At 50.5% G+C, this 24,589-nt stretch overlaps 1 protein-coding gene across 1 annotated transcript in view; it reads left to right on the top strand.

Moving 5' to 3' along the window:
* Nucleotides 1–24,589, top strand: part of LMF1 (lipase maturation factor 1) — a 104,430-nt gene that overhangs the window by 22,775 nt on the left and 57,066 nt on the right. The window lies entirely within an intron of this gene.

Below are 24,589 nucleotides of genomic sequence, written 5' to 3'. Positions count from 1 at the left end.
GGCACAGGTTATGTTTGGGTCTCCCTGGCTTACGTGCCATTACAACGAAGACATTAGCGCTGTTTGGGGAGATGTGACGGAACCCAGATGCGCCACAGCACAACACTGTCATGCACAGGTCACAGTCCCCAACCACACAAGAAACAGAGGACCCGGACAGTAGGCTTATTCTGGAGGGAATAGATCGTCGACAGAGGCCAACCCCAAGATGACCGGACACTGGGATTTTCAGACAGGGTCTAAGCAGCTGTCAAGCCTGTGCACCCCAAGGTGAGGGCACACAGGCTTCTGATGGATGAAGAAAATGAGGTTGCAGCAGAAAAATCGAAAATAGACAAAAGAACCCAGTGGAAATTTCAGAACTGAAAAATACAATATCTGAAAGAAGAAATTCACCGGATGGCCTGGTTAGCAGGGTGGAGGTGACCCAGGAATGACAGACCAGTAGAGGTCACCCAGGCTGAGTCGGAGCCCCAGGAGGAGGGGAGAGAGAATGGCTGAAAAGTTTCCAAAAGTGCTGAGAGACATAAATGTACAGAAGCAAGAAGCCCGGTGCACCTTACACAGCACAAATAAAACTGCCTGCTCACATCATTGAAATCAATACTGAAAACCAAAGGGGAAGGGAGAATCTTGGAAGCAGCCAGAGCTCAACACGGCCTTTGAAATAGTCGGACCCTGGTGCCCAGGGACAGTGATGCTGAGACCATCCACCAGGATCCTGCACCCAGACCGTACCCTCCAGGGATGGCGGCGAAGTCAGGAGGAGTGAGAGTGTATCGCTGGTAGAAGTGCATTCCAGGAACGCCACAGGCAGCTCTCCAGGCTGAAGGGAAGTGTCAGGAGGTGAGCAGACGGGTCCCTGGGCAGGAATGTAGAACACGGAAAATAGTAAATACGCAGGTGAACACAAAGACGGTTTTCCTTCTCTTACTTCTTTCAAAATACATATGAGACTGTTTAAAGCAAAGTGAATCCTTTGTCTTCTGAGATTTGTAATGCACTCAGAGAGCATACACGTGACAAGCATGGCATGGAGCATGGTGGGGGGCGCAGATGGACCCGGGTGGCTGCAGTGTCCACATTTTCTGGGAAGCGGCACAGTATAAACTTTAAGATTTGAAAAGTTAAGGATGTGCATGGTAGCCTTTGGGGTACGCGCTAGGAAAGTGTAGAGTAATATGGGCTAAAATGCCAACAGATACATTGAAGGGTATTCTGAGAATATTCAGATTACCCAAAAAGGCAGAGAAAGAAGAACAGGAATGAAAACCTAAGGGTTTAATAGGAAATAAAAAATGAAGTGGTAAACCTAAATACCATATCAGTAATTATGATAAGTGTGAATGGAGTAAACATGCCCAGTTAAAAGACAGAAATAGAAGGAACAAATTCAAAAGAAAAAAGTAAGACGCAGTTATATTCTACAGGAGGTGCACATTCAATATAGAAACAAAGAGTTTGAAAGAAAATGGATGGGAAAGACACACCGTGGAGACAGTAGTGAGAAGGTGAGTTCATGACTGAACATCACCGGGGGTAAAGGATGGGGCATCACAGAGAGTCAGGAAGACATAACAGATCTCAAATTACGCGAAATAAAAGAGAGACAACTAAAGGGACAGAGAAGGAATTTCAACACTCCTCTCCTCAGTTGACAGAACAACTGGATGGAAAATCGGTAAAGGGATTGGACCCTCTGAACAGCACTGCCTGGCGCCTGGCTAAGCGGTGTTTCTAAGGCACTTCTCCCAGTTGTCTTGTGACACACATGCTATTCACGTGCGTGTGGTTTGTCCCCAGGAACACCAGCCATATGCCAAGCCATGCGAAAGGATTACATTGAAAAGGGATTAAATTATATAGAGAGTCTGCTTCCCTTAGAGACTGTCTCTGCCATCCTAACAGTGAACAAGAGCTGGCTATTCTGCACAAGCCACAATGTTTCTGGACTCCTTCAGTGCACTGAGTCTACGAAGCAGCTAAGGGATTGGAATTCCCAGCCTGCCCAACTGAGGAGGGATGGACACGTGAACAGCCTTACCTTCGGCAGAGTGCAGGAGGGAGAGAGTAAGGAGAAAGCCACCAACATGTTGACAAATTCTTAGAGGGACAGTTGTCCCCACAGAGTTCTCACTCAGTAGGCACTCCGATCTGCAGGCCTCCGTGAGGCTTGTGAGAAATATTAAGGCAGGACTGGAGACCCCATAGGGTCTTCCTGGTGGTGTGGTGCTGGAGGTGACCAGCCACTGACACACTCACCTGCCCCCTGGACTCTCCTCTTACAGGAAGCAGAAGCCTCGAGCCACTTGGGATGGGATGTCAACCCTATACACTGTAGTCCCTGGATAAAGGGCATCTGTGAGAGGGGACCACCCAGATCATGCCCAATACACAGCACGCTCTGCTACTGCTGGGGGCTGTTGGTGAGTGGCATGGGGGAAAAATCGGCAGGAATGCTGAGAAGGCTCCACCCCAAGGCTGTGAGTGAAGCTGGACCAGGAACTGAGAGTCCCTTCTCTCACCACCTGACTGTCACCCAAGGACAGGCAGTATGCCATGGGAGAGGCTGCTCTGGGGCCTGGTGTGCAGGAGCTGCTGTAGGTGAGAAACCCCAGGCCCCAAGCCAGGTGGTGACCACAGCCCCTGCTGAAGGAAGTTGCAGCCTGTGGTCACTGACGGTCATGAGGGAACAACAAGTCTAAACCCAGCTCATTTTCTGGCTAGATTGTACCATCCTCACCTCATCCTCCCCAGCTAATAGCCTCACTGTGCGTTTGTTTCTGAGCAATTATGTTCACCTCAGGAACATTGTGTTTTTCTATACACAATGTCTGACATAAAAAAAGAAATCACTAGACACACACACACACACACACACACACACACATACACACACACACCTCAAAGAAATGGACCTGCTGACAGTGGATTGTCGAGAGATACAGCAATCAGTAGAGATGACCCAGATGTTGGGCTCTCAGATAAGGATCTTCAATAACAGTGGTGAACATGTGAGTGGTTCTGGTGGAAAAGGTGAGCTGCAAGAATAGATGAGCTGTTTCAGCAAACAGAGTGAAACTATACAAATGAACCAGATAGAAATGCTAGAAATAAACAATAGGGCCTGATGTGGACTTCCTTTTATGGGCATGCAGCAGAAAAAACACAATTGAGGGAGGGGGAGGGAATCAGTGAACTTGAAGATATGCAAAATGAAACACAAATGGGACAAAAAGAATTAAAGAACAGAACAGAGCACCCAAGGGCAGAGGGACAATACCAAACAATTTAACATAAAGGTAGAGGAAGAGAGAGATAAAAAGGGCAGAGAAAATATTTGAAGAAATAAAGGCCAAGAATTTTCCAAAATGAATGAAAGAGAAAATGCCACAGATTCAAGAATTTCAGAGGTCACTAAGAAAAACATACCACACACGTTCCTAGATATGTTATAGTCAAATTGCCAAAAACCAGAGAAAGAGAAAATCTTAATTGCAGCCAGAGGTGGAGAAGACATATACAGAAAGACAAAGATAATTATAGCACACTGCTTGTTAGCAACTGTACCATCCAGAGGACAAGGGAGTGACAACTTAAAGTGCCAGCAAGGAGGGAAACCCCACTGTCAACCCAGAATTCTATACCCAGCAAAACTATCCTCAACAATGAAGACAAAAATGATGTCTTTTTCAGGTGATTGGTACTGTCAGAAATGTTAAAGGAAGTTCTTCAGGCAAAGCATCAGAATTTAACATGAGGGTAAATACAAAATAATTTTTCCTGATTTTTTAATTACCTTAAAAGGTAGGTAACAAAGCAAAAATTTAAATTTAAAATTTAAAGCAAAGTGAGCAGACTTTTGCGAGCTGGTGTCACTCACCACCTTTTAACCCTCCAAATGGAGCCGCCCAATGACCTCTGTGCTTAGAGTGGAGAGCTGCCAGGACCTTGTGGTCGGCATTGGTGACATTCACTCCCTATTTTCAGGTTTGCACTTTTTATTTTCTTTCTTTTTCTTTTTTTTTTAAAGCAAGAAGAAGCAAGCAATAGAATTATTTCAGGAAATGTTCTCTTTCCCATTTGCAAATCTAGCATGGCCTAATCATAACCAGTTAGTTCTATAACCTGTGGGTTATGTGCACTTGTGTCAAAGTCATGGAAACTAACTTTGGGAGTGAGGTTAGACGTGAGAAAGAACTGGGCTGCTACCTTCTGAATTAGGGTTTATTTGATATCAAATTGGTTTATTTGATATCAAAATTATCCTCAAGGACACTTGCCTTGCCCAACATTTAGATAAACCCTCTTGTCTTAGTAAAATTTATTTGGTTTATCTGCAGTTGAAACAGTATTTGTTTCTCCCAGTTGTCATGACGGATGAAACTACCAGAACCTAAACCCTGTGTAGGGCGGGAGAAGCCCCTGTTCTTTGATGCAGTGAATTCTAGGCAATAATGATAAAATCAGCTTTTGTGGAGCAAACCAAGCACACCCCATGGAGCCTGTGAATGGACAGGTACGGTAGCAGAGACAGCAAAAGTGACTGACGCCAAGTACATGCTCTCACAACTTCCTGACAGACACCTGGGTCGCTGTCCTTTTCTCAGCTGAGGTAACAGGGGCTAAGAGAAATCAGTATTCACCGAGGATCCCAAGACCAGTAGTGACACGAAAGCTGGGACGGCGACCCAGAGTCTCTGACATGGAGCCGGTGCATCTTGTGAAACTTGGCATTTGCAAGTGGGGTGTGGGGAGGGTGTTGGGCTGCAGTGCCTTGGAACCGCACAGAAAACAGTCTACAAGAATGCGTGCTGTCGCTTAAGTCCTGTGTTAATCTCGGAAAGGCTGCAGGCTGAGGATGATTCTAGAGCTACCCTCCCCACACCCCCAACTGCTGGCTACAACCCTCCGGTCCCAGCTGGTGTCACGTGAGCCTTTGTGGGGAGCTTTGAGGGAAGGCTGCAGGAGGAGCTCTGCTACTAACAGGAGACGTGAGCTAATAGCTACATTTTGCTCCGAATGAAAGCGCGTCTGCCCTCCATTTATGCTTCTGTTGGTGTACCTGGTCCTCTTTGCAAGTTGAACTGCCTCTGGTCACAGGCAATAATGTTGAGAGACTGAAAAGTCAGCTGCTGGCTTGTTGCTACATTTCCACCTGAGGGCCCCTGAGTAGGCCTGATTTCACTTGCTGTCTGCTGTGCAGCACCTAGCGGGCCACCCTCACTAACTGTCCATGAGCACAAATTCAGAAGATCCCCTAACAGTCACAGCAGCTGGCTCGCCACTGGGTGACAGCGACCACCTCTGCTGTGTTTCATCCTTCAGTTACTATGAGGTGACCCTGGGTGCCAGGCCCAAAGCAGCCAAACTGATTCGACCTTTGAGGAACTTTCCCTTCCTTGGGCCTCGTTTGGGGGCTGCCTGCGAAAACTTAGTTTTCACAATAAGCAGATCATCCTGTCCTGTTTGTACTTATTTCTCAATGTGCATCTTAATTGAATCTATTATGTCTTTATTTTGCAAATACACACGGAGATGCTAAACTGCACCACAGACAGCGTTCCGGGAAAATGCAGCGGCCGCACAGCCAGCTGACTTGCATTGAGCGAGGCTGCTTGAGCTGCTCTGCTCAGATGGTCGTCTCCAGCCACACGTGCTTTCTGGCTTCAGTAGAATTAAGTGAAGTAAAGCGGGCCGTTCCTCAGCCACACTTGCCGCACAGGTAGTGCTCAGTAGCCACGTTGGGCCGTGCGGGTCACGGACCAACTGCATTGCTACAGAAAGCTCCGTGGATGGCTAGTCAGAGGATGCCCTCCGTTTAACCAATAGGCACGTTGATTTTCTCCTGGGGAGCTCAGCCACCTCTCTCCTCTGACCTCTTATGACCCGGCAGGTGTAAGTACAAGCCCTTCCGTTTGGGAGTAGGGACACGTGGCTGGTCTCCTGCCTGAAGGCACAGCCAAGGCCTCCCTGGTTGCCTTCCCTTTGTTCAGAATGACCAGGATTTCTGAGTTTCTATGAACGTTTCTCCGCAGTCTTAAAGTCCCCACTCCCATGTGGGTGTCCCCTGCTACGGTTCTGTGGCCCTGTCCCCCGGAGGCTCGCCTTCCCTTTTGCACGAATCTGCTGGGTAAGGGGACAGCATGTGAATGGAGGCCATTTGCTCCAGGACACAGGAAAACCACAGCGTTTGTGATAACGCCGCCTCGCCAGCTGCGTCTCTGCTGAAGCATTAAGTTGGCTGTGCTTTGAAGGCGGCTGGTCTGGTAACTCTTACTTCAAAGAATGGGTCTAAAATGTGATTAATTCAGCGCCCCTGTAGGTGCTGACTGTTTCCTGCTCCCCGGCAGGAAGTGAGCTTTTTGATATTTGTGAGCTTGGGGCTGGAGCCTGTTTCAAACTTCATGTTGTCCTGTGCGTCTGAATACAGTGCAGGACCCGGCAGGCGGAGCAGGGGGCCTGCGGGAAGGGCTTTCTGGTCTTTTCCATCAGGACAAGGCTGCTCTTGGCCCTTGCGCGCCTGACATCGCGCTGAGCCCCCCAGGCCATGCACCCCAGCCTTTGGAAGGGGGCTCCAGTCTGCCCGCATTTGGTGAGGTCAGGACGAGCAAGTGGCACAGCAGTTCTTTCCTTGGGGCTGAGTCATGTGACTTACCCCCCTCAGAGGCCAGCCCCTGCCAGGCCTGGGGCAGCGCAGAGAGCGCGAGAGCACGCAGACTGCCCGCAAGGCCCGTCCTGCCACCTCGTGGTCGTGACAGGCAAGAGGAGAATCACGTCAAGGGGTCCTGTGACAAGCGTGGGCAACCCACACTGGCCCCCCCAGACAGACCCGAGGAAGGCCGCCTTTTCCTGAGGTCTCTCTCTCTTTCTCTGCATTTGGAGTCTTTTCCACCCTAAAGAGCATTTTGTAGCTTCCTTGATTGTTTTCAGCCTAGGGGACCTCAGTGTATGCAGGTGTTAACCTCCAGGTGATGGCCCAGGCCGGTGAAGGTACACCTTCTTCCCCAACCTCCACCTCCCCTGGCACTCACGTTTCCCTGTCAGGAGTTCCGGGAACCTTGCCATTCCAGGGGCACAATCTGCTACATAAGAGCGTTGACTGATGGTGGAGGCCAGGCTGGGCCTCCAGGACCCAGGGCGAGAGGACTGAGCTCATTCCGGGGGGGTGGGCATCGAGGAAGGCGGCTGACAGCGGGAAGCGTCTGTGGGACGGCTTCGGGACTTGCCCCTGTAATATATTATCTCTGAAGTGATCCCTCTAATATACTGTAATTGTTTTAATACCAAAAAGATGCAGAAATCAGTAAAATGGAGCCTCAGGATTAGCTGCATTTAGTCCGTGGTTGGGATTCTCAGCGTACTGCTGGGAACAAGTCTTGGAGGGCAAGAGGGCCACAGGGCAACCTGCGCGTAGGGGTTGGCACTGGGTTCTGAGGACACGAGCACACTCAGGATGGAGTGAGAAGTCCTGAGAGAATTTTAAGGACGTTTCCTGAAAGGCTCCATGCCTTTCCTTCTTAAGGACCCTCCTTCTTCAGAAAAAAGCGTTCCATTTTTACTGTGGGCCCATTTGACTAAGAGTTGGACAATTTAGAGATCCTTCGTCTCAGTGAGAACCATAACCAATGCATTATTGATTTATTCTAATGTGAAAACCACGTGTCAGCTAGTCGGGCGTCTTCCTTGGGCGTGGGCAGGTGTCAGTGAGTCCTTTTGGGAACAGCTGTGAGGGAGAGGGACCAGGAAGGGAGCCGCGGGTGCTGACCCGGCATGCTTGTGAGCTGTGGACACCGAGATGGCGGTGAGAGACGTCTCCGTCGTGGATGCGAGGACCGAATCGCACGCAGCATTTAAACTAAACACCCCAAGGCCACTCCCGCAGGTCTGTGGGGGAACCTGGGGGTGGGGCAGGGAAGCTGATGGACAGGTGTGGATGGCCTGCGCTGCAGGGGCTGTGCACACGGGCTGCTTTTGAATTCTGTCCCTGTCACTGTACTGACGGCAGCTCCTTGCTCTGTCCCTGCCGAGCGGGACGCTACGCTTCTGCCTGCGTTTTCCGGGCAGGTCCAGCGCTGGCATCGGATGTTGATGAAGCCTTGACACTTGAACCCGGTGTCATCTGTCACAGCAGCGCCTCCCGCCAGCCGTTGTGAATTAAATGCTCCCTGTGACCCCTCGCCCTTGCCGCTCTTAAATTCATGCTTTAAAAACAGCTTAATGAGGGGTTTACTGGCCCAATTGGAAGTTTTTATTAAAACCTCTTCGTGCTGGAGCGGAGCCTGCCTGCAGGAAGCGATTAGCTACCTTGGAGCTCCGAGCTGCCTCGGCCGGAGCAGGTCCCCCACGCCGGCTCCAGGCCCTCGCGTCGCCTGGTTCTCATATCCTCTGCTTTAATTATGGCTCGTCTGATTCTCTTCCCAGGCCCCGTGTCCAAGAGAGCCGTTTCTTTTAATTAAATTATTCCCATAATCAGAGGCAGCTTCGTCCGCCCGTCCGTGAGCTCACCCAGGGCTGCAGGCCCTTTCTGGGGCGTCTCCACTGCCGTGGCCGAGATGCTTTCGGTGGATTTGGTCACTTTTCAGAAGTGACACTCCAACAGCAAAGCCCTTCCTTCCTGCTCCCAGGAATGTGAGTGGCCACTCAGCAGCGTGTCGTTTGGTCTCGGGTCTGGTCATGTCCTCCCAGGAAGGACAGAGATGCCTGGTTTAGCTACAAGGTGACATGAGCTGGGCAGGAACCATCTCAACAAGCAGAGGTGGTCATGTCCAGAGTGAGAAAAACAACCTCAAAGAGTCTTTTCACCGTAAGCGGCGCTAGGTGGCCACGGTGCAGAGATTCTGGCCCTGCTGGAGGCCCTGCCTCCTCACCCAGTGGCCTGTCCCCCTCTGGCCTGAGACCTCTCCTTGGTGCTCTGGGCTCTCTGGTGCTTCTCAGCCAGCGTCTCTGATCCTGGGGGGAGGGGGGCTGTTCCTGCCTCATTCCGCCTTCTCTGTCCCCACACTGCACTCGCCTCTCAGGTCACTGGGACACCAGCGAAGGTCTCAAAGGGAGGCCGTGCTGTCCAGTGGTGTGACTTTCTGTTAATGGTGAGGAAGGAGCGAGCCGGTGAGGTGCTGGGGAGCAGACCCAAGGTGACTTCCGGGCAGGGAGCAGCCCGTGCTCCTGGCTGTCACCCAGTTTGGCACAGTTGTCCACCAGGCCTCACGAATCACCCAGGTTTCCAGACTGGCAGGAGCGCGCCGTATTCGGACGTCGAAGGGGAAAAGCCAGTTGTGGGACACTGGGGCCCCTTTGAGAGAGAGCCTCTCGTGGTGTGGATTCTACTTCCCTTCATGCGTGGGCACCCACTGTACATAGTGGATGCTTTCAGTGGCATCTTTTTCATCCGATTTTTCCTCCACCTACCTGACCTTTGTTACCTTTGCACCTACTCAGATCTGTACACAAACGTGGACACGCGTGCACACACTTAGGGCCGGCGTCAGTGGGGGGTCCATGGTATGTGCATTTCTGCCCTTGTCTCTTCACTTTTTCAAATGTCTGGTGAAAATCACCTAGTTGAACCTGGAAGAAAATGTATTTTAAAGGCCATTTTTCTCTTATTCGCATGATCATTAGTACGTGCTTGTTCTAAATTTCTCCCACCACATCCACCTCTAGTTACCTATTTCTACTTATAAAACATACCTACCTCTTGAATCTACAGGATTCTAGAATACTGAAGTGTTGTGTTGCTGTAATTCATACTTCCAGTCCCAAGTCTATCTGGGTAGCTTTTGTCGGCAATGCTTCTAAATTACCTGTTATTTTTATTAGATTGTGTCGATGTGCATGTTTGAGTGACATTTGCTTTTCGGGTTCGCAGTATAATTAGCGATAGTCTCACTGCTGCCTGTTGAGTTTCCTGGGTGCCAGTGTCCCAGCAGCTGAAGAAGATGGTTTCGTCACCACCCCACTTGCTAGAGCCTTGCAGGCGAGGGCGTCTGTCTGACTTTGGCACACTCTTGCCCGCTGCCTTCTGGCCGCGTGCTGCTCAGAGCGTCCTCTCCACTCCTGCCCCTCCCCGACCCCCCCGCAGTTCCAGCTCGACTCTCCTGCTAAGCACTGGTCAGAGCAGCCATAGAGCATCTCCGCCGTGGGGCTCTTCAAAGAACTGGTTTTATTTATCAGATTTTTCTAACTGTTCTAGCTCATTAATTTTTACTTTTTATAGGTTGCTTCCTCTTTCTGAGAGGAAGGGGTTTATTATTTTCTAAGATCTCGAGTTGATTGTGGAACTCATTAATTTTCCGTCTCTTAGTGTCTGCTAAGGAAAGCATGGAGGCAGGTGACCGCTGTCCCCTCTGACTGTGTCCCTGGCCTACCCCATCAGTGGAGACCCCAGTGTCCCCCTGACAGTGGCAGATAGTGTATTTTACAACCCTCAGTACTGATGCCGCTTTGATCCAAGTGCTGTTTAGAGAAAAGCTTCAAAAATCCCAAACCCTTAGGGTTTTATAGGTTCCTTTTATTGACTAATTTCTGGTTTTATCACTCTATGGCCAGATAATACAGCCTGAAGATTGTTCTTGTGATTATTTAAAAAAAAAATACTGAGACATATGCATGGATAAGAAAGGGAAATTGTGTTACACAGCTTATAACAAAAACAGGACCTTCTTCACCTCTCCTCACCCTCTCCTGCAGCTCCTTCATCACTCACCCCCCTGGTTTTTACCTCCGTGTTTCTGAACAGGTTTCTCTAGATTATCCTGGGTGTATCACTCTTAGATGTTACCTGTATACTTCCTGTTATGAATGATGAGGATTACTAACCCTTCCTCTCGCCATCTCAGTACAGCTCTGTCACAGATACAATTTTTTATTAAGTATTCAGTCTTTACATTATTGTAACTATGTAAATGTTGTTGACTGCTGAGTCAGTAGTGAAGTAGAATAACGTTTTTTCTAAGAACTCTTTGTTTTTCCTGGAGTTAATAGTTGCCTCTCCTTTTTTGCTTTGTTTTTCATCTCTGAGCACGTTTCAGTAATTCGTTCTATATTCACCGGCACAACTGCTGGACCTCATCCAATATTGTTTTTTACTGAATCCAACACATTAGATAATCTCTCGGTTTCTTCTGTCTGCTTCACAGAGATTTCTGCTTGGGAGCTGTCAGTGACCGCCCAGAATGGATGGTTTCTAGGCCCCTGGATTTGGAGATTGTGGGGCAGGTTAATCTTTTGCCAGATTGGGTGCCACTGGCGGATGTGTCCCTCTCCCCATTCTAGGGATCCTTAGGGAATCTCACAGGGGCAGGACCCTGGTTGTGTGGGGTGAAGCTCCGAGATGCAGCCACTGTTCACCACTTTTTCCCCGTTGCATGTTCTAGAGTGGTATTCTTAGGGAGGCTCATTTTTAAGCCCTTCTGTTCATCACACTTATATAAAGACAGCTACAAGCATCTGGTGAGATGGTTCCTTCTCTCTCCTTCTCCAGTGTTAGCAGTTGCCTGTATGAGGCAAGATGCACCAGGCTGATTTTAGTTAAGTTACCCCAGTGCTGCTTCCCTGCTAGGTAAGCACCTACGTGTCCTGAATCGCAGCGAGCACCAGTGCCCAGCGAAGGGCTGTGGGTCTCATCAGACACCATCCCAGCCACTGGCTGGCGTGGAACCTCCAGAATCTGCCGTGTGTCCCTGGAGCTTCCTGGCTCCAATGCCCCATTGTTGAATGCGAGAGGAACCCAGCGTCGGCAAAGCCTGACCTTTGCCAATGCAAGTAACAGGGGGAAGCATTGTTAAGTTAGCCCTGGAGGAGCAGCTGTGTGCCAGTTTCTCTTGTAAATGCTTTGATATTTTAAAACAGAAATTTTAGACGAGGAAGCCATGCTTTGTTGCTGTTACAATAGCAGCTCTTGTGGATTCACTGCATGGAGACACAGATACCGGTGCAGCTTTAGGACCGTGAATGGTTCCTAAATGCATATGACAGATGTCTTCTTGATGGTTGTGCCCTCCTCTTGCCAAGAATGATACACCCCTTTTAAAGCAGGATCCCCGGTGTGTATTGCAGGCACATTGGCAGGTCTCAAATTAATATCGCTATGACAGCGTAGCGTTGCTGGTTTTGTGTTGGGTTTCGGCCTCAGTGAGTGTCTTTGGAGCGTTTAGAAGACTGACATGAAGACAGGATTGTGTGCGGTAAAGTTTTGTGTGACGTCCGTTACCACTGACGGACTGTACTGGCTGCTTCGGCTGTAGGACGCGGCTCCCAGGAGCGGCGTGCTTCTCACTTCTGCCTCCTACACCTGCCTGCCCCGCCCCCTGCCACGTTTGTTGTTCTCCATCGTGGCACCTCACCTCTGATGTGGATCTTTACTTGTATGTCGGTTCATCGTCACTGTACCCGTCCCTCCTCCATCCCGCCGTCCCTGCGGTGCATAGGGCAGGGAGGAAGGAGCTCGATCATGGCTTGTCTGCACGGGGACTCTGCGTCCACATGCGGTGTCACAAGGAGGCAGTCTGGTGGCCGCCACGTGCTCTTACATTATCAGTCTTGAAGGGGGGATCACGCCTTCGTAAGGCCACCAGCAGCTGGAGAAGCCCTGCTTGGTGGTGAGGGACACACCGCACCAAGACACCTGACGAGTCGTTTCCTTGGATTTTCAGTGAAACGGCTCCTGAACACAGAACTGCTAGCACAGGTGCAGTTTGCGTCCTGGTGTTTCTGAGCGATCGTGTGCAGAGCCCTCCTCAGGGATGTCCTTGGCCTTGGTGGCAGTCCATAGCTCTGGGAACATGGCACCTCTTCCTTCTCGGCACTGAGCCAGACACAGAAGCGCTGAGCAGAACGCCCGCTGTCAGTCAGCACATGCACGACGGAGCACGACCTGAGTGGGAGGCAGCGGAGCCTTGGCTCCATCTAAGGTGGGCTGTCCTCATGTCAGCGCGGGAACTGCAGGACTGACAGCGGCCACGCCACGCTGTTTTGCCAGGTTGCCAGGGTGCGCGGCGTCTCGTGTCCAAGGCAGAGCCCCCGCGTTCCTGTCCTCTGCGTGGCCGTCGCGTGTCCTGGTGCTGAGGCCAGAGCGAGCCAGGCGCTGCCCAGAGGCTCCAGCTGCACCTGGAGAAGCAGTGTCAGCAGCACTTTAGAAAGCTGATCTTGACAATTTCCGAGTTGCAAGGATAGCACAGGGCGTCCCCGTCAACCTTCACCCCGTGTCCCCAATGTCCACATCCGACACAGCCTCGTGGTCAAACGGAGACGACAGCATTGGTGCGACCCCTGGCCAAGCCGCAGACCTTGTCAGGCTTCCCCAGCTCTCTGCCAGTGCCCCACTCCGTGCGCGATCCCTCCCAGGGCCACACGACCTTCAGTTGTCTCCTTTGTCCCCTCTGGTTTGGGGCCGTCTCCCAGACTCTCCTGGCTTCTCATGACTTTGACCGTTTTGAGCAGTTCTGGTTCTGGATTTGGCAGAGTGTATCTCTGATTGGATTTGTCTGGTGTTTTCTCATGATGAGATGTTACGGGCTGGGCGCTGGATGTCCTGGGGAGCTCCTGAGTCGGTGCGACCGCCGTGGAGGCTAGCGTGGCCTCGCCGTTACACGCCTGAGACACGGATGTGCCTGCGGGTCCCCAGCCCCACTTCAGGGTTTCCTGCAGCAGTTTGGCAATGTGCACAAAGACTCAGATACAGAGGTTTCATCACCATGTTTAGGGTGAGAAAATGGAAATACTTTAAAGGTTCAGCCATGGAGAATTAGTTAAATAACTTTATACCTCTTCTCTGTGGATTAGTATATAATATGATTTAATGACTACAGTACTATTGATCTGAAAATGTTTTTTTGTGATATGTTAAAATGGGTTTTAAATAGTGTGTACTGTATTCCTTTTTTTTTTCCCTAAAAAATATCTTATCAAAACTATTTTGAGGGGTGACCAGTTAGCTCAGTTGGTTAGAGAGCGTAAGCTCTTAACAACAAGGTTGCCGGTTCAGTCCCCACATGGGCCACTGTGAGCTGCGCCCCCACAACTAGATTGAAACAACTACTTGACTTGGAGCTCATGGGTCCTGGAAAAACACAAATAATAGTTTAAAAACAAAATTAAAAAAAAAAAAAACTATTTTGAAATCCATGACCAAGGGACTAACCGTATTTATCTCTGGGTGATCAGGTCGCTTTTCTTTTATTTCTAATCTCTAGTTCCAATTTATCTTCACTGAGCATTTCTGCCTTTGATTAAGGATTAATAAATTAGTCCTAATAACATCACATCAAAGGTGAACTGATGTGAGCTGAGCCAGTGTTGACAGCAGGCGTCTGAAGGCCCAGGTGGAGAAAGGGAGGGGCCGGGGGGCGAGAGGCGGGCTTTGGCTGAGGGGAACCCTGCTGAGGCGAGGGGTGCCTTGGCCTGGGGGGAAGGCTTCCTGCCCTGGCACTGGGACTAAACACCCTGTCAGTGGAGGCAGGATACTCGGGCTGCAACGACCTGCCAGTGCTGGGCATTTGGGAGGGGTGGAGGTCTTTGGAGGATGGCAGGGTGTCAAACCCTGAGAAGGGGCCGTGGATCTGTCTCAGGCCAGTCCCAGGGTGACCTGCTCTCTGCACCACTGCCCAGCAGGAGGCTCTGGGCACTGATTGCCTGGACCCCACAGATGGTGCATGGAGACGGTGGGTAACAGTGTGGAGGGTCCAAGGAGGGGTCAGCTATGAGATGGCATCTTGATTAGGCAGGGAGAGGACGGATCAACCAGGAAAGGTGATGGTCTCGAGATCTGAGCTTTGATGAAGCCAGCTGCAGGCGTGGAAGTGAGAGCAGACGAGTCAGAGGAGCGTAGAACACACAGAGTACTTTTTATCCAGTCTCTGCTTATTTTGTGCTGGGTGTGCTTTGGAGTGTGTCTGCAAAACTTGGGATGGTGGCTGTGATGGCCTGTCCTGCTCTCGGTGTGGTAACGGACCTGGCCAGGCATTTGGCACTCCATCAGGGCCTGGTGAGCTGAATATCCTTCTACCCGCTATGTTTGTGCTGTGTTTGGTCTTTTTTGAAGGCAAGAAATCTCCTTTCATCTGAGTAAGAGCTGTTTGATCTGCCTTAAGAAAGGCAACAGAACTTGGGGATAAAAGCAGTGATACAGGAAACAGAAACCTTGATTCTCATCATACCAAATAGCTGTGAGTCTCCTGGACGTCTCCGGGCCTCAGAATCTTCTGGGCTTTCAATGGCCTCAGCCCTTTCTTCTTCCTAAATTCTAAGTGTGCGTGTGTGTGTGTGTGTGTGTGTGTGTGTGTGCTGGAGGGCGGGGGAGGGTGTAATTTTGTCGAGAGACTTACACGTGGGTCGTCGGGTTTTAATTTGGTGTCAAAATGCTGCCTATTACAGCAACAGAAGGAGCAGGTCTCACTGTGGTGTCAGCGTTTTAAAATATACACCATTACGCAATCTTCTCTGATGAAATCTTGCCCTCCCCGTTCAGTCACCCGGCTTCAGGACCCGGATTCCGGACACTTGGCACCATTCAATCTATTTGGCTCATCGTCGTAAATGGACAATTCTCTTCCTTTTTTTTTTTTTCATTCCCCCTTTTCATTGTGCCAAAATCAGCAGTGATAGTCATAATCCCCAATGAAAATACCGCTGGGAAATAGCAGAGGAAGTGCAGGTAGCCAGCCGGCACGTGGTGGGCGGGGCCAAGTGGTGGGCGGGGCCAAGTGCGGCACCTGCGGCCCAGCCAGCGGTGAGGGGGCGGGGCTCTGCGGTTTGGCAGCGGAATGTCCGGGTGGACACGCCCTTTTTCTTGCCTGAATATTGAACTGGACCAAAGCCCTTTAGTTTTCTTAGACCACGTGACCATCGTGCCGCGGAATCCTGGATCCCTGCCTTCCCTCCCTCCGGCCCCACATAATGCCCCCCACTCTGTCCGGAGGGCTACACTTCAGGGCGTGGTCAGGTGACTTCCGCTGGAGGCTGAGATTGGTGACTTCTAAATCAGGACACAAGTTCCCCTCAGTCCCATTTCAGTCTCCAATTTTTAGCCTCCTTGGGGAAACCAGTCACTCTGAAAAATAGATCACCTGTGTTGTTTGGGGGGGATCCTTTTTTAAAAAAATTTTATTTCGAGTTATTCTTCAGTAGTTTGATTAGACTCATCACTACAGACAGGGTGTCCCATCTCCCAGTGATACTGTCAGCTGATCTGCTGGTTTCTTCTATAAAAAAATGCAGGCTCATTCTGCTGTGGTTTTTTAAAAAAATGTTTCATTTCCCTCTTATGTTTAACGATTTTTCTCCATAAGGCTTTTAAATATCTTTTTAAAAGACTTATTCCATATTCACTATGAATTTTCTAGAACAAATGGCAATCTAAGACATTGCCTTTCACAGCTTGTTATGGGGCGTGAGAAGGCTGGTGGTCAGGTTTAAACATCCCGGGCAGAAGATGGGAGAGTTGCTTGCTTGCTTAATTTTCTTTAACTTTTGATGATGAAAATTTCCAAACAAATCCAAACGTGAAGAGAATGGCCTCAGGTACCTCCACGCACTGTCTCGGAATGTGGAGTATCCTGTGCACGCCCTCCCCTTTTTCACTGACCTCACCTGCTCTGTTGTTTAAAGTAAACCCCAGGCATCGTGTTACTTCTTCACAAATACTTCATTCTAGGCCTCTAAGAGTTTGGGTCTTTTAAAACAATGTAACTGCAATACCATCACCACACTGAAAGAATTGGGATGAATTCTATCAAATATTTAGTCAGCGTTCCAGTGTTGCCAGTTGCTTTGTCCAGGAAAGGGTCTGACACATCTGATGGATGTGCCCTCGGGTCTCTTTGCAGCCCTCCTCTGTTTCTGGCCACCGATTAGTGTTGCTGAGTCACAGAGCACTGGGCTCTCCATGTACTGCTGACTGTCCCTCCTGGCATGATGTCCCCCGTCCTGTGAGCTGGTGATAGAGCGCCAGGCTGCCCCAGAGTCAGCTTTGACTGGGATGCTTCGTGGGGGTCTGGAACTTTCTATGGCAGCTGGTCAGAAGGCTCTGCTCTCGCTTTCTACTCAGTGCTATGATTGCTGAGGGTCGGGCATTACCCGCCTGGTCCATTCACTAGAAAGGTGTCCATGAGCCGCACCGAAGGACCCTGGCAGCCTCTGGTCACTGCCCGCACTCATCCACTAGGGCCTGCAAGGTGGCAACGTTCTCATTCTGTCACTGTTTGCATTTGTTATTGGGGACTTTTTTACATCCAAGTAACATTCCCTCATCAACTGTTTGGTTGCTCTAAATTCAGTTTCTCTGGGAAAGTCAGAATAAACCATTTAGTCTTTCCCTTTACCTATCAAGTTTCAGAGACTTGGTTCCCAGCAGGCTAGAGGATTTCTTCTCGTGTTTCCGGTCCCTCTGTTAACGCCACTCAATAGTTGAGCTCATTTTCCGTAGATTCTCTTATTTAAAAAAATTTCTGTGTAGGCACTTATTTTTTTCCACTTCAAACCTTAGAACTTTTATTTCTTTGTCATTTTTGCAGTGGATAAGACCTCCACTAAAGTGTTGAATGGGACTGTTAAAAGCATGTTGTGAAAATTTTCAAGCATAAAAAAGAAGTTGAAAGCGTTGTATAGTAAAAACCCGTATGTGGACCGCCTAGATTCTACAGCTTATATTTTACTAGATTTTTCTGTGTTATGTAAGCTAGTCTTTTCATCTCTCTATCCATCAATCCGTCATATATTTTGATGCATTTCAGAGTAAATACCAGATACCAATGCACTTGTCCCTAAGTACGAAAGACGGCAGCAGGCAGATCATTAGCTAGAGCTCAGTGCATGTTTAGGTTTTTTCTCTGGATGCAGAATTCGCACAAGGAAATTTGTAGATCTTAAGTGTATGTTTTTAGAGTTTTGACACATGTATACACTTATGTAGTCCAAACTCCTCAAGATACAGAAAACTGCCATCACCCCCGAAAGTTCCCTCATGCTGCCACCTCGCCACGACTCTCATTTGTGCAAAGGTAGGACTGTATCAGTTCTAAGACTGAGAACTTGCAGGACTTGGCGTCTGCTGCTCCCCTGGGGAGCGACGGTCTGCTTCGTGCTGAGCGTCTTGAGTGGCAGCTGAAGGACTCAGCATATCTGGAAAATGAAATCAGAATGCCCCACTTGAAAGCAAACCTTAGGTGATTAATATTAGGGAAGCTTCTCCTGCTTTCGCATGTATAGGCTACATTTTTTTTATAATACTGGGTCATGTTTTTTCCATCTGTTTGTTGTTATTAATCTGGGCACTTAAGTCACAATCTTATCTCTTTGATTTATGTCCAGAAGAAAACAGGCTGTGTTTTAATTGAGTGCCTTTTACGCAGCCTCTGACGGACAACATTCTGGCCTGGCCATGCTTAGACAAACAGCCTGGTACGTTTCGCTGATGGAGGTTAGTGATTTTTGCCTTCACACCTGTACTGGGATCGCCCGAAGGCTTTATTTCCTCTCCAAATCTCTGATAATGTGCAACATTCCCCTTCTGCAAACAGTTGTGGTATCGTGCTATCTGAAAGCTTATGGAGTCTTGGCTCTAATCTCCAGAACAGACAGTTCCATCAGGTGGAAGACTGCATGGGGTTCATGGTTTTTGCATCTGTATTGTTTCTGACAAGAGGTCAACCATCGCTCATCTTGTCAGTTCCCTGAATGTAAGGCCTTATTTCTCTCTGACTGCTTGGGAGGTTTTGTGCTTGGCTTACAGCAGTTCAACTGTGATGTGCCTACATGTGGCATTTGATGGGGGCATATTATCCAGTTTCTAATTCCCTGAAGTTTTTAAATCTGTAATTTGTCTTTTACCAAATTTGGATAATTTTTGCCAGTATTTTTTCAAAGTTTTTTTTTTGCCCCATTTCATTTTCCTGCTAAGATTCCTCTTACATGTATGTTAGACCTTTCAGTGTTGTTCTATCAGTTCTTGAGTGTCTGTTCTTTTGTTATTCGATCCTTTTTTTTAAGTCTCTGTTCTTCAGATTGAATAACTTCGGTTAAGCTATCTTTACATATGTTCACTACTACTTTTGTATTCTGTCTCTGCTCTTAATAGCTCATCTAATAAAATTTTAATTTCAGATATTTTATTTTGCAGTTCTAGAATTGGTTTGGTTCTTTTTTCATAGTTCTCTCTCTGCTCAGTTTTCCCATCTGCTTATGGCTTACGAGCATATTTTCCTTTACATCCTTGATTTATTATGGATGCTTTACTTTTCTACTTGGAGCTTTCGTTTTGGGTGAAATGGGAAATGGAAATAAGTGAGATATGCACGATGCGGTGTGGTGTGAGAGCGTTGCAGGGGAGGCAGTGCCAGGATGGACTGAGGCCCAGTTGTAAATGTCATCTCCAGGGAAGTTATACCCAGGGAAGTTGTAAATGTTCTGTCCTAATTCCTGAGAAGGTGGCATCTGAGCAGAGACTTAACAAAGGGCCATAGGGATTGGGCAATGGGGGCAGAGATCTAAAGTGAGCCTGGGCCTCCAGCAAGGGAGAAGACCCCAGGGCAGAGCAGAGGATGGGCGAGACAGTCAGTGGGGACACTGGTCAGCTTCATTCTCTCCCTGCGGGTCTCTCTCTGGGTCACTCATGTGCTGTTTTCCTATGATGACTCACGCCAGCTGACTTAGCTGAATCCTGATCCTCTACTGTACATTGATACTTCTAGAAGAAAGCATTTCTGGCAATTTCTCCTGTTGGCATCAAGGATGCGATGCCCGAGGACGTCACTGCCCCTTCCTCAGTGGCTGAGCCACCACCCAAGGCTCCTTTGCAAGGGACCTCTGAGTGAAACTGTGGCTGCCAGCGGTGCCCATCAGATCCAGGTTCTGTGGCCAAGGTGCCCGCCCTTCCCCTCCCTGCCCCCCGTGGGCTGCACACACTGTCCAGTGGCGATCCCAGTCCCCGGGCCAGGAGCTGTCTGTCAACTGCTGACCTCGCTGGGTGGATGGCCAGAGACCACTCGCTCTCAGAGGTGTGTGAAGCCAGTCAGCAAGGTGCATCCACTTACTAGGCCACGTGGACAAATCAAGGTGTGGAGAGAGAGGGAAGGATGCTGGTGTGTCCACTGCAGTGACCCCCGGGGAGAAGGTGTCTGCGTGGGGCAGAGGCTGGAGGGCCACCCTGACCTCTGACCAGCACATCTGCCAGGTGGAGGTATGTGTGTGATTCCGTCCTCCTTTAATAAGCTGGCCCTCCCCGTTATTTCTTACAAGCAGGTGTGTTTACATAAGAACTGGACACACTGGCTCTCCCATAAGCCAGGCCCCACCCTCCCTCATGTGACGAGGGTGGGGCCATCAGCAGCACGGAGGATGCCCAGAAACAGTGTTCACTGACTGTGGGCAGACCTGGAAAAGCTGTGAGGGGAAACAGGTCATCCTTTCAGGTTATGTGGGGTGAAGACGACACCCACTTCTGTGGGCTAGTGGCCCACTCAGATTTGGGGTGAAGGTGACACCCCACTTCCGTCGGCACAGGGCTCTCTCTCTCTGTGCACGTGCACAAGGGCTCACCCAGCTGCAGTGCTACAATGGACCCGCCTGCTCACCCAGGGATCCACCTCTGAGCAAATGCGCCTCCTGGGAGCCACCAGAGCCAGGTCTGTCCCATCCACTGGGTTTCAAGGCTCAGCGGCCCCGGATGGCCCATGGGCAGCGGGTAGCACAGGCAGAGCCAGAACATTCCCGTGGTCAGACAGCCCCATGGTCACTGCTGACCAGCACTTCGTGGGATTCTTACCAGTCCCTCTGAGACAAGCTTCAGCTAATTTTCATGCACAGGAAACAGAAGACAAAGAAATGGTAATGCGCTGTGCCCTTCAGCCTGATATATGTTAAATATTTGGAATATATTAATCCTGAAAAATCTGTTCCTAAGTCTAATTTCCGTTGACAGGAAGCATTTTCATATTTATCCAAAACCAATGAGCTAGCTAAGGTCATTACTATGGATTTTGTTTGGGGGCTAGCTGGTGACACCTGCATAGATCTAAGCAACAGGGGACACCTGGGGCTAGGAAGTCTGGTTGCCACGGCAACTGCATATTAGCCCACACCGTGACAAAGTGCAGTGGGTGGAGGGTCGCCAGGCGGTTGTGTGGGTTACACAGGTCACTTCCTGTTCCCTGCAGTGCCCAAGGACATCCTTAAAACACGGATTAACAATTTGCTAAACGCCTCATCGTTGGGAAGCATGCAATTTAGAATGATTTTATTTAAAGCACGAAGCCTTGAACCTGCTCTTTCGGAAATGTCTACTTGCTAGATGTGCTTCCATTGATTAGGCTGGTGCAGAAGTAATCGTGGTTTTTGCAATTACTTTTAACCTTTTAAAGCACAGTTACTTTTGCACCAACCTAATAGGATCCGCTCTCTGGCTGAAATCCCTGAGGGCTGAAATGTGAAGTCCCCCTTGGCTGGCATAGCTGTTGTAGTGGTCAGGCTCTGTCCTTGGGATTCTCGTGTGCTGCCCACCAGCAGAAGAGCCAAGCCTCACATGCCACCTTCTGATGTGAGAAGTGACCAGGACACTGGACAGACAGGGCCCTCATCCAAGGGACCCGCCCAGCTCAGGCCAGTTCTGTTGGATTCCTGTGCAGACCCGGCTCCGAGCGAGTCCTGTTGGCCAGGGGCGGGGGCACAGAAAGCTCCAGGCCAGGCCCAGCAGGAGTGAGTGGGACCCAAGCCAGGGAGGCAGGTGGGAGCGTGGCCTCAGTACCTCCTGGCCCCTGAGCATGAAGGATGGGATCCGGTCTGTCCCCTGAGGGCAAAGGGTGGCTCTGCCAGGTCGTTTGTTCTGACGACTGAAAGCGGTCAGGGGGCCTGGGCAAAACCCCTCAAACGGTGCCCTCCCTGCAGGCACACGTGCGGTGCCTCTTGGCTGGAGCTGGTTGCTATGGTGAGTGTGTTTGGAGGGGGATGTAGGATGGACAGAACAGTGTGAGCAGGCTGGGTGCAGATTCCTGACCTCTGCTGGACAGGCTGGGTGCTTGCCGGTGGCTCTGTGCAGGTGAGGGGAAGACAGAAGTACATCTTTCCCCTGACTTGCTAGGCAAATGCTCAGTAACGGGGTGGTAATTTTAAACACCGGCAAACGTTTTCTTTTAAATTTTGTCTTAGCCTCCCCCTTTTTTTTTTTTAACTTGATTTTGTTTTGTATTTGGTCTCAATGAAAGAGGAAAATGTCTTAGCTGGTCGGTGGGTAGAGCGCGTCCGTCCGTCACGACAGCAGTGCTTGCGGCAGTAACCAGGCAGTCAGCCGCTCTCCCAGGTCCCACCTGGGTGATGGCCAGGAAGGCAGACTGGTTCAGACGGTATGCGGGGCCTCCCCTTCCTTCTTCTCCCCTCCCCTCCCCTCCAGGCGGCTGTGCGGCCCCTGCCTGCCCCCCCAGGCCCAGCTCTCAGACAGACAAACCGCAGTAGAAGTGTCCTTTCCTCACTAATGCAAGGCTCCACGCCCGTGGAGTTAGGGCCCCAGCTGGCCCCCGTGAGAGGACTCTCCAGGCCTGATCCAGTGCAGGGTTAACTGCTTCCCTGTGCCAGGCTGCAGGCAGGGCACCTGCACTTGACCGCCACTCTGCTTTCAAAATGCAGCTTTCCGGACTGGCACTCCCATCACACATGCTGAGCCGCAGGAATTAAAACTCGAAAGTGAGGCTTTGCAGAACAGTCAGGTCATGGGAGAACACAGAGTAGCAGAAACAGCTCAGGATTTGTGAAGGCACAGCCTGAACCCCGGGCCATCTGAGAAGAAAGGCTGTTCCCTCGACCGTCCGTGACTTCTTGTGCTGCTGGGAGCCCGCAGACTTCCCGAGGACAGGCCGAGATCACAGCCCAGGTCTTTGAAGCGTGCATTCTGCAGACACTGTCACTGAAGTTCCTTTCCCCAGAGTCAGAGACACAGGAGAAGTGGGGCCCGTAGGCCATACATTCGTGACCACAGACAAGGCTGTGACATTCCCTGGAACTCGCAGCTGGCGCCTACCTCCCTCACAGGGGCACAGTGCATGGGGCCGGGCCCTACATTTTGGGCACAGACCCCGGGGGCCCTCTTTAGCTTATCGTCTGCTGAGTCTGTAGCCCTCTCCCGCTGCTTGCAGTCAGCGGAGGGGGACCCGGGGACCGGAGTGAACAACACCTGTGTCACAATGAGTGAAGTCTGAGCAGCCTACCGCGTCCTACCACCTCGCCAACCGCACTCTGCCAGGGCTTCCCCTGCCCAGCCCTCACCAGGAGCACTGCTGGCGCTTTGGACCTCGACACATGTTTACCGTGAGTCCAGGGCAGGGGTGTGAGCAGGATCCAGAACTGTTCCCCGGCACAGAGGGTACCAAGGATAGGCCAGCACGCCGTGCTCTAGCTGCTGGCCCCCACCCGATGTGCACGGCTCATGTATCGGCTCTCCGGAGCCCCCACTCCCGTCATGGTGGGCTCTGCATTTCCACGGAGGCCTGGTGCTCTGTGACAAAGCCAGGTGCCACACCTGTGGGGGGCAGGGTCACCCGCGTCTGTGTCGGAGCGCTTTCTTATCCCCCAGGCCCATCTTTGCCATGTCAGCGACTGCAGACAAGATCTGGTGTGCCACTCCAGAACTTTCCATCCTCGCATACAACCCATAAAGATCAAGAAAATAACTTTTAAGAGCTCAAGTGGTCTCCAGGGTGTCATTAGAAGCCCCGGGCGGCCGAGAGTGGGGGCTCGGCGCAGGAGTGACAGCCCGTCAGGAGGGAAGCGCTTTTCTCCACTTTCCCTGATTTTAACGTGAAGCTGATGGGTTCCTACTTCTAACATGGATGGGGGCTGTCATTTCTGAAGGATCCACACGTGCAAAATTTAATTACTCTTTCTAAGTAACTGTAAGAGTGTCGAGGAGGGTAATGAGACCTCAGTTGGTTTTTTTTTTTTTTTTTCAGAGTGGCCATCTGGGGGGCTCCCGCCTCCCTCTGAGACGTTGTTTTAGATAATGTTTTCTTCCTGGGTCAGAGTTGGCTCAGCCTGTGCCCTGTGGACCTTGACTCTGGGTGACCTCTGTGTCCCCCCCAGCCAGCAGCCCGGCCCCCTTGTCGGCTGAAGCATGTCTGCTGGCTTCCTCGTCTCCGCTTTTCCCTCCAGAGCAGACGGTCATCAAGAATCTCCCCGGTGAGGAGCAGCCAGGGCAGCGCCCCCCCCACCCCCCCACCCCACTCTTCACCTTGAGGGCACCATGCTATCCACTGCCCATTCGCCGGTGCTGCAAGTTGCCAGGCACAGGTTGGGCCTCTTGCTGAACTTTCTGGATCTTCAATAGAAGAGCGTCTTCACTCTTCGCTCACCCCTAAGTCGATAAAGAAGCATCAGCACCATTTCTTTGTTGGTTTATTTGGGCAGCCAGTGCCCCAAGCTGGGATCCCACAAGTCCAATGTTGGGCCAGGAGGCCGAGGGTCCAAATTCAGCCTGTGTTATGGGGCCTTTCCTCAGATTGCACATTCAGCTGCCCTGGCAGACATGGGCCACGTGCCCAGTGCCAAGGAGTTTTATCTAAACACACAAACCTGGAGGAGAGTATCCACCTGTTCTGACAAGTTGAGTCTA

This window comes from Rhinolophus ferrumequinum (assembly GCF_004115265.2).
Source record: "Rhinolophus ferrumequinum isolate MPI-CBG mRhiFer1 chromosome 15 unlocalized genomic scaffold, mRhiFer1_v1.p scaffold_54_arrow_ctg1_1, whole genome shotgun sequence".
Classification (NCBI taxonomy): domain Eukaryota; kingdom Metazoa; phylum Chordata; class Mammalia; order Chiroptera; family Rhinolophidae; genus Rhinolophus; species Rhinolophus ferrumequinum.
This window is presented reverse-complemented; position numbering and strand designations above follow the sequence as displayed.